Genomic DNA, 12,263 nt, shown 5'->3' on the forward strand with positions numbered 1-12,263 from the left:
TTCTTGTTCTTTTCAAAGAACTGGGGTTTTGTTTCATTGATTTTTTTCTCTATTTTTCTGTTTTCAGTTTCATTGATTTTTGATTTTATCCTTTTTCTTTCTTTCCTTGGTTTGCTGAAGGTTTGGCTTTCTGCTCCTCTTCTTGTTAGATGATCAATTAAAGACTTTTCCTCTTTTCTAAATATGAGCATTTAATGCTATAAATTTCCCTCTTGGCAGTTATTTAGTTCCATCTCACAAATTTTAATATTCTGTATTTTTAGTTTCATTTAGTTCCATTATTTCTTTCTTTTCCTTGAGATTTCCTCTTTAACCCATTAATTATATACAAGTGTTTTGTTATTTTCCAAGTATTTATAAATTTTCCTGTTATCTTTCTGTTAATTTCTTGTTTGATTCCATAGTGGCCTGAGAATATACTCTGTATGATTTCAATTCTTTTAAATTTATTGAAGTTTGTTTTATGGCCCAGGATATGATCTATCATGGCATATGTTCTGTGGGCATGTGAAAAGAACATGTATTGTGCTCTTGTTGTATGTTCTGTAAGAGTCAATTAGATTCTGTTCATTGATGGTGTTGTTGAGTTCTGTATTCTTGCTGATTTTCTGTATAGTTGATCTACCCATTATTGAGAGGTAGGTTGAAGTCTCTAATTATAATTGTGGATTTGTCTATTTCCCATTTCATTTCTGTCAGTTGTTGCATCCTGTATTTTGTGGCTCTGTTATTTGGTGACACACATTTAGGATTGCTATATCTTCTTGGTGGATTGACCCATTTAGCATTTTGAAATGTCCTTCTCTGTCCCTGGCAGTTTTTTTGCTCTGAAGTGTACTTAATGTGGTGTTAATATAGCCTTTCCTTCTGTCTTTTGATTAATATTCTCATGGTATATTACTTTCCATTCTTTTCCTTTCAACCTACCAATATCATTTATATTTGAAGTGAATGTTTTGTAGACAGCATATATTTGGGTCATTTAAAAAAATTATTTATTTATTTATTTTTGGCTGTGTTGGGTCTTCATTTCTGTGTGAGGGCTTTCTCTAGTTGCAGCAAGCGGGGGCCAGTCTTCATCATGGTGCGCAGGCCTCTCACTATCACAGCCTCTCTTGTTGCGGAGCACAGGCTCCAGATGCGCAGTCTCAGTAGTTGTGGCTCATGGGCCTAGTTGCTCCGCGGCATGTGGGATCTTCCCAGACCAGGGCTCAAACCCGTGTCCCCTGCATTGGCAGGCAGATTCTCAACCACTGTGCTACCAGGGAAGCCCTGGGTCATGTTTTTTTATCCAGTCTGTCAATCTCTGTATTTAATTGGTGTTGTCAGACCACTTACATTTAATGTAATTATTGACATGTTAGGACTTAAGTCTGTCATTTTATTTTTGCTTCTGTTTGTTTTCTCTGGTTTTCATATCTCTGTTTTCTTATTCTTCCCTTCTATGGACTACATGAACTTATTTTAGAATTCCATTTTTATTTATATATATGTTTTTGGTATATCTCTTTGTATAGCTATTTCAGTATATTTACTAGGTATTACATTGTATATACATAACTTATTGCAGTCTACTGGTGTTGACATTTTACCAGTTCAGGTGAAGTGAACCTGACCTCTGTTGCATCTCTTTACCTTCCTCCATTAATAATTGTCTTAAATATTTTCTCTACAGACATTCAGAGCCACATTAAACAGTATTATAGTTTTTGCTTAACGTGAAGCGTAATTTAGAAAACTCAAGAGAAGAAGGAAAATCTATTGTATTTATCCACATTTTTGTTCTTTCCATTGTTTTTTCTTCCTTTCTGATATTCCAAGATTCCTTCTTTTATCATTTCTATGTAGAGAAGTACCTTTAGTCAGTTTTTAGGGTAGGTCTGCTTTTAAAAAAGTATCCTAGTTTTTCTTCATCTGGAATGTCTTTATTTCCCCTTTATTCCTGGAGGATATTTTTGTTTTATATAGAATGAGTTTGGAGGCATTCCTTGCTCTTCAATTTTTTTGGAATCATTTGAGAAGGATAGGTATTAGCTCTCCTTTAAATTTTTGGTGCAATTCACTATCAAGTTGTCTGGTCCTGGACTTTCGTTTGTTGGGAATTTTTTTTACTACTGATTCAACAGAATTAATTGTATACAGGTTTGACACAATTTCTACATAATGCCAGCAGGATTCTGTGTGTATGTAGACAAGATTATTCTAATATTTATATGGAAAAACAAAGGAACTAGAATAGTTAAAGCATTTTTAAGATGGAATAATAATTTGGAAGCAATCACCTTACCTGATTACAAGACATATTATGTCACTACAGTAATTAAGAATGTGTGGTACTGGCAGTGATATATAGACAAATGGAACAGAATAGGGAACCCAGAAATAGCCTCACACAAGTACAGCCAACTGATTTTTGACAAAGCCGCAGAAGCACTTTGGTGGAAGAGAGGTTGTCTTTTTAACAAGTGGTACTGGATCAATTGGAAATCCATAGGTGAATGAATACCACATATCTAGACTAGTATCTGAAATACTCTGAAACCAAGTATCTGAAAGAACTCAAAACTGAACAATATGTATACCTATAGCTGATTCACTTTGCTATACAACAGAAACTAAGACAACATTGTAAAGCAATTATACTACAATAAAGATGTTTAAAAAAACCCACTATTTAACTCGTCTTATGACAATTATTTGTACAAAATAATTATGGACTTTTTCTTAATCCTCATTTTAAAATTATCAATAAAGTCTTAGGAGCCTTAGATTATCTATATATGTATCTATATCTGTATTTATCTATTCTCCTTAATGTCATTTCAGATATCATATAAGCTTCTACTCAAGAATAATAAAGAGGAAATTCACTTAAAAAAACTGAACAATATAAAAATAATCCAGTTAGAAAATCAGCAAAAGACATGCACAAACATTTCACTGAAGAAGATATACATATGGAATATAAAGACGTGAAAAGATGTTCAACATCATTAGCCATTAGAAAAATGCAAATTAAAACCACAATGAAGTGTCACGACATACCTATCAGAATGGCTAAAATGAATAATGGTGATAATACAACATGCTGGATTGGATGTGGAAAAACTGGATCACTCATAATTTGATGGTGGGAATGTAACATGGTACTGCCACTCTGGAAAATAATTTGGCGGTTACTTAAAACTAAAAATAGACTAAAAATAAGTGTGTAGCACTCACACTTTTGGGCATTTATCCCAGAGAATGAAGACTTATTTTCATGCAGGAACTTACACACAAATATTCATACCACCTTTATTCATAATAGCCCCATACTGGACACAACCTAGATATCCTTGTACATCTATACCATGGAATATTACTCAGCAAAAAAGGAATGAGCTATTGATATATGCATCAACATGGATAGCTCTCATGGGCATTATGCTGAGTGAAAATGCCAATCTCAAAAGGTTGAATACTGATTCAATTTATGTAACATTCTCAAGTTGACAAAACTGTACTGATAGAGAACAGATTGGTAGTCGCCAGGGATTAAGGATGGTGCTGGAGAGCATTGGGTGTGACCATAAAAGTGGTAGCACAGGGGAGAACTTTGTGGTGATGGAATAGTTCTGCATCTTGATTGTGGTGGTAGTTATATGAATCTACACATGACACAGAACTATACACATAGTTGTGCCAATGTCAATTTCCTAGCTTTAATATTGTATTATAATCATTTTATTTTATTTTACTTTATTTTATTTGTTTTTTGGCCACACTGCATGGCAGAATATTAATTCCCTGATCAGGGATCAAACCCGTGCCACCTGGGCTTCCCTGGTGGCGCAGTGGTTGAGAATCCGCCTGCCGATGCAAGGGACACGGGTTCGTGCCCCAGTCTGGGAAGATCCCACAAGCCACGGAGCGGCTGGGCCTGTGAGCCATGGCCGCTGAGCCTGCGTGTCCGGAGCCTGTGCTCCACAACGGGAGAGGCCACAACAGTGAGAGGCCCACGTACCACAAAAAAAAAAAAAAAACCCGTGCCACCTGCAGTGGAAGTGTGGAGTCTCAACCACTGTACTGCCAGGGAAGTCCTTATAATCATTTTAGATATAGCCATTGTGGGAAACTAGATAAAAGGTGCATAGGACTTCTGTCTACTATCTTCACAACTCCCTGTGAATCTATAATTATTTGAAACTAAAAGGTTTTTTTAAAAGATCATTCTAGTGGTTGTAGAATATGGGTGTGAGGGGAACTGGACAGGATGAAAACAGGGACAACAGTCTGGAGACTCTTGCAAGGTGAAAGATGATGAGATCTGAACCTCAACAATATTTCTTGTGATGAAGAAAAGGGACAGATATAGGGATGATAAGACAGTAGAATCAGCAGGACCTTTGAAATAACCAGCTGTGGGAAGTGAAGGACAGCAAGGAGTCTGGGATGACTTCCAGGTTTCTAGCATTGGTAACTGAGTAGATACTAGAAGACTTAAGTAAAAGAAGACATAGCTTAGGAGCCTGAGGTACACTAGAAATAGACAGAAGCCATGTTGTCCTTGTCGGTTACACCTTCATAACTCTAAAAGATGTTGTTTTCTTGAGAATTTTGTAGTATTCTTTTAAGTCTTTTGGGGTGTCCTATAGTCTGTTATGCAGCCAGGTATTCATGTGATTCTACCTTGGACTTCTTTCCTTGCCTAGCCTGGTACATCTACTTAAGAAATGAGTTTCAAAATACAGTACAGAGTCCCTTATCCTTGGTTTCTCTTTCACGGTTTCAATTACCCAAGGTCAACCATGATTCAAAAATATTAAATCAAAAATTCCAGAAGTAAACAATTCATGAGTTTTCTGGGTTTTTTAGCATCTTTATTGGAGTATAATTGCTTTACAATGGTGTGTTAGTTTCTGCTGTATAACAATGTGAATAAGCTATATATATACATACATCCCCATATATCTTCCCTCTTGTGTCTCACTCCCACCCTCCCTATCCCACCCGTCTAGCTGGACACAAAGCACCAAGCTGATCTCCCTGTGCTATGTGGCTGCTTCTGACTAGCTATCTATTTTACATTTTGTAGTGTATATATGTTCATACCACTTTCTCACTTCATCCCAGCTTACCCTTCCCCCTCCCCGTGTCCTCAACTCCATTCTCTATGTCTTTATCTTTATACCTGTCCTGCCCCTAGGTTCATCAGAACCTTTTAATTTTTTTTACATTCCATACATATGTATTAGCATATGGCATTTCTTTTTCTCTTTCTGACATATTTCACTCTGTATGACACTCTCTAGGTCCATCCACCTCACTACAAACAACTCAGTTTCGTTCCTTTTTATGGCTGAGTAATATTCCATTGTATATATGTGCCACATCTTCTTTATCCATTCATCTGTTGATGGACACTTAGGTTGCTTCCATGTCCTGGCTATTGTAAATACAGCTGCAATTAACATTTTGGTACATGACTCTTTTTGAATTATGGTTTTTCAGGGTATATGCCCAGTAGTGAGATTGCTGGGTCGTATGGTAGTTCTATTTTTAGTTTTTAAAGGGACCTCCATACTGTTCTCCATAGTGGTTGTATCAATTTACATTCCCCTCAGCAGTGCAACAGGGTTCCCTTTTCTCCACACCCTCTCCAGAATTTATTGTTTGTAGATATTTTCATGATGCCCATTCTGACCATTGTGAGGTGATACCTCATTGTAGTTTTGATTTGCATTTCTCTAATGATTAGTCATGTCAAGCATCCTTTCATGTGTTTGTTGGCAATCTGTATCGCTTCTTTGGAGAAATGTCTATTTAGGCCTTCTGCCCATTTTTTAATTGGGTTGGTTTTTTTTGGATATTGACCTGTATGAGTTGCTTGTATATTTTGGAGATTAATCCTTTGTCAGTTGCTGAGTATGCAAATATTCTATCCCATTCTGAGGGTTATCGTTCATCTTCTTTATGTTTTCCTTTGTTGTGCAAAAGCTTTTAAGTTTCATTAGCTCTCATTTGTGTTTTTGTTATTATTTCCATTTCACTAGGAGGTGGATCAAAAAGGATCTTGCTGTGATTTATGTCATAGAGTGTTCTGCCTATGTTTTCCTCAAAGAGTTTTATAATGCCTGGTCTTACATTTAGGTCTCTAATCCATTTTCAGTTTATTTTTGTGTATGGTGTTAGGGAGTATTCTAATTTAATTCTTTTCTGTGTAGATGTCCAGTTCTCCCAGCACCACTTATTGAAGAGGCTGTCTTTTCTCCATTGTATATTCTTGCCTTCTTTATCATAGATAAGGTTACCATATGTGCATGGGTTTATGTCTGGGTTTCTATCCTGTTCCATTCATCTATATTTCAATTTTTGTGCTAGTACCATACTGTCTTGATTACTGTAGCTTTGTAATATACTCTGAAGTCTGGGCGCTTGATTCCTCCAGCTCCGTTTTTCTTTCTCAAGAATGCTTTGGCTATTCGGCGTCGTTTGTGTTTCCATACAAATTGTGAAATTTTTTGTTCTAGTTCTGTGAAAAATGCCATTGGTAGTTTGATAGGGATTGCACTGAATCTGTAGATTGCTTTGGGTAGTAGAGTCATTTTCTCAATGTTGATTCTTCCAATCCAAGAACATGGTATATCTCTCCATCTATTTGTATCATCTTTAATTTCTTTCATCAGTGTCTTATAATTTCCTGCAGACAAGTCTTTTGTCTCCTTAGGTAGGTTTATTCCTAGATATTTTATTCTTTTTGTTGCAGTGTTAATGGGAGTGTTTTCTTAATTTCACTTTCTGATTGTTCATCATTTGTGTATAGGAGTGCAACAGATTTCTGTGCATTTATTTTGTGTACTGCTACTTTACCAAATTCATTGATTAGCTCTAGTAGTTTTCTGGTAGTATCTTTAGGATTCTCTATGTATAGTATCATGTCATCTGCAAACAGTGGCAGTATTACTTCTTCCTTTCTGATTTGGATTCCTTTTGTTTCTTTTTCTTCTCTGATGGCTGTGGCTAGAACTTCCAAAACGATGTTGAATAAGAGTGGTGAAAGTGGGAAACCTTGTATTGTTCCTGATCTTTTAGGAAATGGTTTCATTTTTTTGCCATTGAGAATGATGTTAGCTGTTGGTTTGTCATATATGGCCTTTATTATTTTGAGGTAAGTTCCCTCTATGCCTACTTTCAGGAGGGTTTTTATCATAAATAGGTGTTGAATGCTGTCAAAAGCATTTTCTGCATCTACTGAGATGATCATATGGTTTTTCTCCCTCAATATCGTGTATCAAATTGATTCATTGCATATATTGACGAATCCTTGCATTCCTGGGGTAAACCCCACTTGATCATAGTGTATGATCCTTTTAATGTGCTGTTGGATTCTGTTTGCTAATATTTTGTTGAGGATTTTTGCATCTATGTTCGTCAGTGATATTGGCCTCTAGTTTTCTTTCTTTGTGGTGTCTTTCTGGTTTTGGTATCAGGGTGATGGTGGCCTCGTAGAATGAGTTTGGGAGTGTTCCTCCCTCTGCTATATTGTGGAAGAGTTTGAGAACGATAGGTGTTAGCTCTTCTCTAAATGTTTGATGGAATTCGCCTGTGAAGCCATCTGATCCTGGACTTTAGTTTCTTGGAAGATTTTTAATCACAGTTTCAATTTCAGTGCTTGTGATTGGTCTGTTTATATTTTCTATTTCTTCCTAGTTCAGTCTCGGAAGGTTGTGCTTTTCTATTAATTTGTCCATTTTTTCCAGGTTGTCCATTTTATTGGCATATAGTTGCTTGTAGTAATCTCTCTTGATTCTTTGTATTTCTGCAGTGTCACTTGTTACTTCCCCTTTTTCCTTTTTAATTCTATTCATTTGAGTCTTCTCTCCTTTTTTCTTGTTGAGTCTGGCTAACAGTTTATCAAGTTTGTATATCTTCTCAAAGAACCAGCTTTTACTTTTATTGGTCTTTGCTATTGTTTCCTTCATTTCTTTTTCATTTATTTCTGATCTGATCTTTATGATTTCTTTGCTTCTGCTACCTTTTGGGTTTTTTTGTTCTTCTTTCTCTAATTGCTTTAGGTTTAAGGTTAGGTTGTTTATTTGAGATGTTTCGTGTTTCTTGAGGTAGGCTTGTATTGCTTTAAACTTCCCTCTTAGAACTACTTTTGCTGCATCCCATAGGTTTTGCATCATCGTGTTTTCATTGTCATTTGTTTCTGCATATTTTTTGATATCCTCTTTGATTTCTTCAGTGATCTCTTCGTTATTTACTAGTGTGTTGTTTAGCCTCCATGTGTTTGTATTTTTTACAGATTTTTTTCCTGTAATTGATATCTAGTCTCATAGCATTGTGGTCAGAAAAGGTACTTGATATTATTTCAATATTCTTAAATTTGCCAAATCTTGATTTGTGACCCAAGGTATGACCTATCCTATGGAATGTTCCATGAGCACTTGAGAAGAAAGTCTGATCTGTTTTTAGATGGAATGTCCTATAAATATCAATTAAGTCCATCTTGTTTAATGTATCATTTAAAGCTTGTGTTTCCTTATTTATTTTCATTTTGGGTCATCTGTCCATTGGTGAAAGTGGAGTGATAAAGTCCTATACTATGATTGTGTTACTGTCAATTTCCCCTTTATGGCTGTTAGCATTTGCCTTATGTTTTGAGGTGCTCCTATTTTGGGTGAATAACTATTTACAATTGTTATATCTTCTTCTTGTATTGATGCATTGATTATTATATAGTGTCCTTCTTTGTCTCTTGTAATAGTCTTTATTTTGAAGTCTATTTTGTCTGATATGAGAATTGCTACTCTAGCTTTCTTTTGATTTCCATTTGCATGGAATATCTTCTTCCATCCCCTCACTTTCAGTCTGTATATGTCCCTAGGTCTGAAATGGGTCTCTTTTACACAGCATATATACGGGTCTTGTTTTTGTATCCATTCAGCCAGTCTTTGTCTTTAGGTTGCAGCATTTAATCCATTTACATTTAAGATAGTTATCGATATGTATGTGCCTATTACCGTTTTCTTAATTGTTTTGGGTTTGTTACTGTAAGTCTCTTCCTTCTGTTGTGTTTCCTGCCTAGAGAAGTTCCTTTAGCATTTGTTGGAGAGCTGGTTTGGTGGTTCTAAATTCTCTTAGTTTTAGCTTATCTGTAAAGGTTTTAATTTCTCTGTCAAATCCGAATGAGATCCTTGCTGTTTACAGTAATCTTTGTTGTAGGTTTTTCCCTTTCATCACTTTAAATATGTCCTGCCACCACTCCCTTCTGTCTTGCAGAGTCTCTGCTGAAAGATCAGCTGTTAACCTTATGGGGATTCCCTTCTATGTTATTTGTTGTTTTTCCCATGCTACTTTTAATATTTTTTCTTTATATTTAATATTTAATCATTTGATTAATATGTGTCTTGGCCATGTTTCTCTTTGGATTTATACTGTATGGGACTCTCTGCACTTCCTGGACTTGATTGACCATTTCCTTTTCCATATTAGGAAAGTTTTCAACTATAATCTCTTCAAATACTTTCTCAGTCCCTTTGTCTCTTCTTCTGGGACCCCTATAATTTCACTGTTGGTGCATTTAATGTTGTCCCAGAAGTATCTGAGACTGTCCTCAATTCTTTTCATTCTTTTTTTTTTTATTCTGCTCTGTGGTAGTTATTTCCACTATTTAATCTTCCAGGTCACTTATGCTTTCCTCTGCCTCACTTATTCTGCTATGGATTCCTTGTAGAGAATTTTTAATTCCATTTATTGTGTTGTTCATCATGGTTTGTTTGCTCTTTAGTTCTCCTAGTTCCTTTTTAAACGTTTCTTCTATTTTCTCCATTCTATTTCCAAGATTTTGCATCATCTTTACTATCATTACTCTGAATTCTTTTTCTGGTAAACTGCCTATTTCCTCTTCATTTCTTTGGTCTGGTGGGTTTTTACCTTGCTCCTTCATCTGCTGTGTGTTTCTCTGTCTTCTCATTTTGCTTAACTTACTGTGTTTGGGGTCTCCTTTTCGCACCCTGCAGGTTCGTAGTTCCCGTTATTGTTGGTGTCTGTCCCCAGTGGCTAAGGTTGGTTCAGTGGGTTGTATAGGCTTCCTGGTGGAGGGGACTAGTGCCTGTGTTATGGTGGTTGAAGTTGTATCTTGTCTTTCTCGTGGGCATGACCACGTCCAGTGGTGTGTTTTGAGGTGTCTGTGAACTTAGTATGATTTTAGGCAGCCTCTGTGCTGATGGGTGGGTTTGTGTGCCTTTCTTGCTAGTTGTTTGGCATGGGGTGTCCAGTACTGTAGCTTACTGGTCGTTGAGTGGAGATGGGTCTTACCATTGAGATGGAGATCTCTGGCAGAGCTTTTGCTGTTTGATATTACATGGGGCTTGGAGGTCTCTGATGAACCTGTGTCCTGCACTCAGCTCGCCCACCTCAGAGGCTCAGGCCTGACACCTGGGCAGAGCACCAAGACCCTGTCAACCACATGGCTCCGAAGAAAAAAAAAGCAAGAAAGATTGAAAAATAAATAAATAAAATAATGTTATTAAAATACAAAAAAGTATTAAAAATAAAAATTTAATTAAAAAAAGAAAGAAAGAAGAGAGCAAGCAAACCTTAAAACAAATCCTCCAATGCTAACAAGTGCTAAAAACTATACTAAAAAAACCCGGACAGTCAGAACGCTAGGACAAATGGCAAAAGCAAAGCTATACAGACAAAATCACACAAAGCAGCATACAGATACACATTCACAAAAAGAGAAAAATAAATAAATATATATATGTATACATAAAAGTAAAAAAAGGAAGGGTGCAACCGAATCAATAAACAAATATACCAATGATAATAAACTCTAAATACTAAACTAAGATAAATATAGAACCAGAAGCAAATTACATGCAGAAAGAAAATCCCTAGTCTACAGTTGCTCCCAAAGTCTAATGCCTCAGTTTTGGGACAGTTCGCTGTCTATTCAGGTATTCCACAGATACAGAGTATATCAGGCTGATTGTGGAGATTTAATCCACTGCTCCTGAGGCTGCTGGGAGAAATTTCCCTTTCTCTTCTTTGTTCACACAGCTCCTCGGGTACAGCTTTGGATTTGGCCCTGCCTCTGCGTGTAAGTACCCTGAGGTGTCTTTTGGGAAGTCTGAGGTCTTCTGCCAGTGTTCATTAGGTGTTCTGTATGAGTTGTTCCACATATAGATGTAGTTGTTATGTATTTGTAGGGAGGAAGGTGATCTCCTTGTCTTACTCCTCTGCCATCTTGAAGGCGCCCCCTGGGCTCCAAAGGATCATCTCCGAGCCTCTGAAAAGCCTCAAAGCCACTTCTGAGACGTCTGTGATGTTTCTGCCAGGGGGCAGGCAGCGTTTAGGGCCCTCCATTGAGGACCTCACTTGGAAAGAAAGTTGCTGACCCTGGTTTAGATTTCACTGTGTCTGTTTGCTGTCTTACATTCGGGGCCTTTCCTGACGTCTAATTTTCCTTCTTCTCTTTCTATGTCACGGTATAGCACATGGATCTATATTCAATATATTGTAATATCCTATAATGGCCAAGTATCTCAGTCCTCCTGGCTGGAGTATCAATCCATCCATGTGGTGAAATATTCATTCGGACGAGGGCCATGTCCCAGGGATGGTGGAGCAACAAGACAGGAACTGGAGTCTCTGGCAGCTCGGAACCCTTACTGATCTTAGAATGCTCACCTCCAGTCCTGGGCACAGTCTCCCCCTGCTTGTACCAGGCTTGGTCTTTGTGACCACTGGGATACTGCAAAAGGGACATCAGGGTATAGAGGAGACTTCCATTTTAGTCTTGCGTTCTTTATCTCGGACTATAATAGGGGTAGTGTGGGCATGCAGCCAATTCATAAATTTTAAATTGCACACTGTTTTGAGTAGTGTGATGAAATCTCGCATAGTCCTGCTCCCTCCCACCCAGGACGTGAAACATTCCTCTGTTCAGCATATGCTGCCTGTTAGTCACTTAGTAGCTGTCTGGGTTATCAAATCAACTGTCCCAGTATCTCAGTGCTTGTGTTCAATTAACCCTTATTTTACTTAATAATGGCCCCAAAGTGCAAGAGTAGTGATTCTGGCAATTCAAATATGCCAAAAGGAAGCTGTAAAGTGCTTCCTTTAAGTGAAAAGGTGAAACTCCTTAACTTAATAAGGGAAGAAGAAAAATCATATGCTGACGTTGCTAAGATCTGTAGTAAGAACAAAAAGATCTATGGTAAGAACGAGTCTTCTGTATGTGAAATTGTGAAGAAGGAAAAAGAGATTTG

General features: G+C 37.1%; 1 protein-coding gene across 3 annotated transcripts in view; it reads left to right on the top strand.

Annotated features, from left to right (window-relative positions):
* Positions 1-12,263, top strand: part of FAM120C (family with sequence similarity 120 member C) — a 146,629-nt gene that overhangs the window by 59,796 nt on the left and 74,570 nt on the right. The gene's annotated exons all lie outside the window — the stretch shown is intronic.

The sequence above is a fragment of the Kogia breviceps genome, chromosome X (genome assembly GCF_026419965.1).
Source record: "Kogia breviceps isolate mKogBre1 chromosome X, mKogBre1 haplotype 1, whole genome shotgun sequence".
Lineage (NCBI taxonomy): Eukaryota > Metazoa > Chordata > Mammalia > Artiodactyla > Physeteridae > Kogia > Kogia breviceps.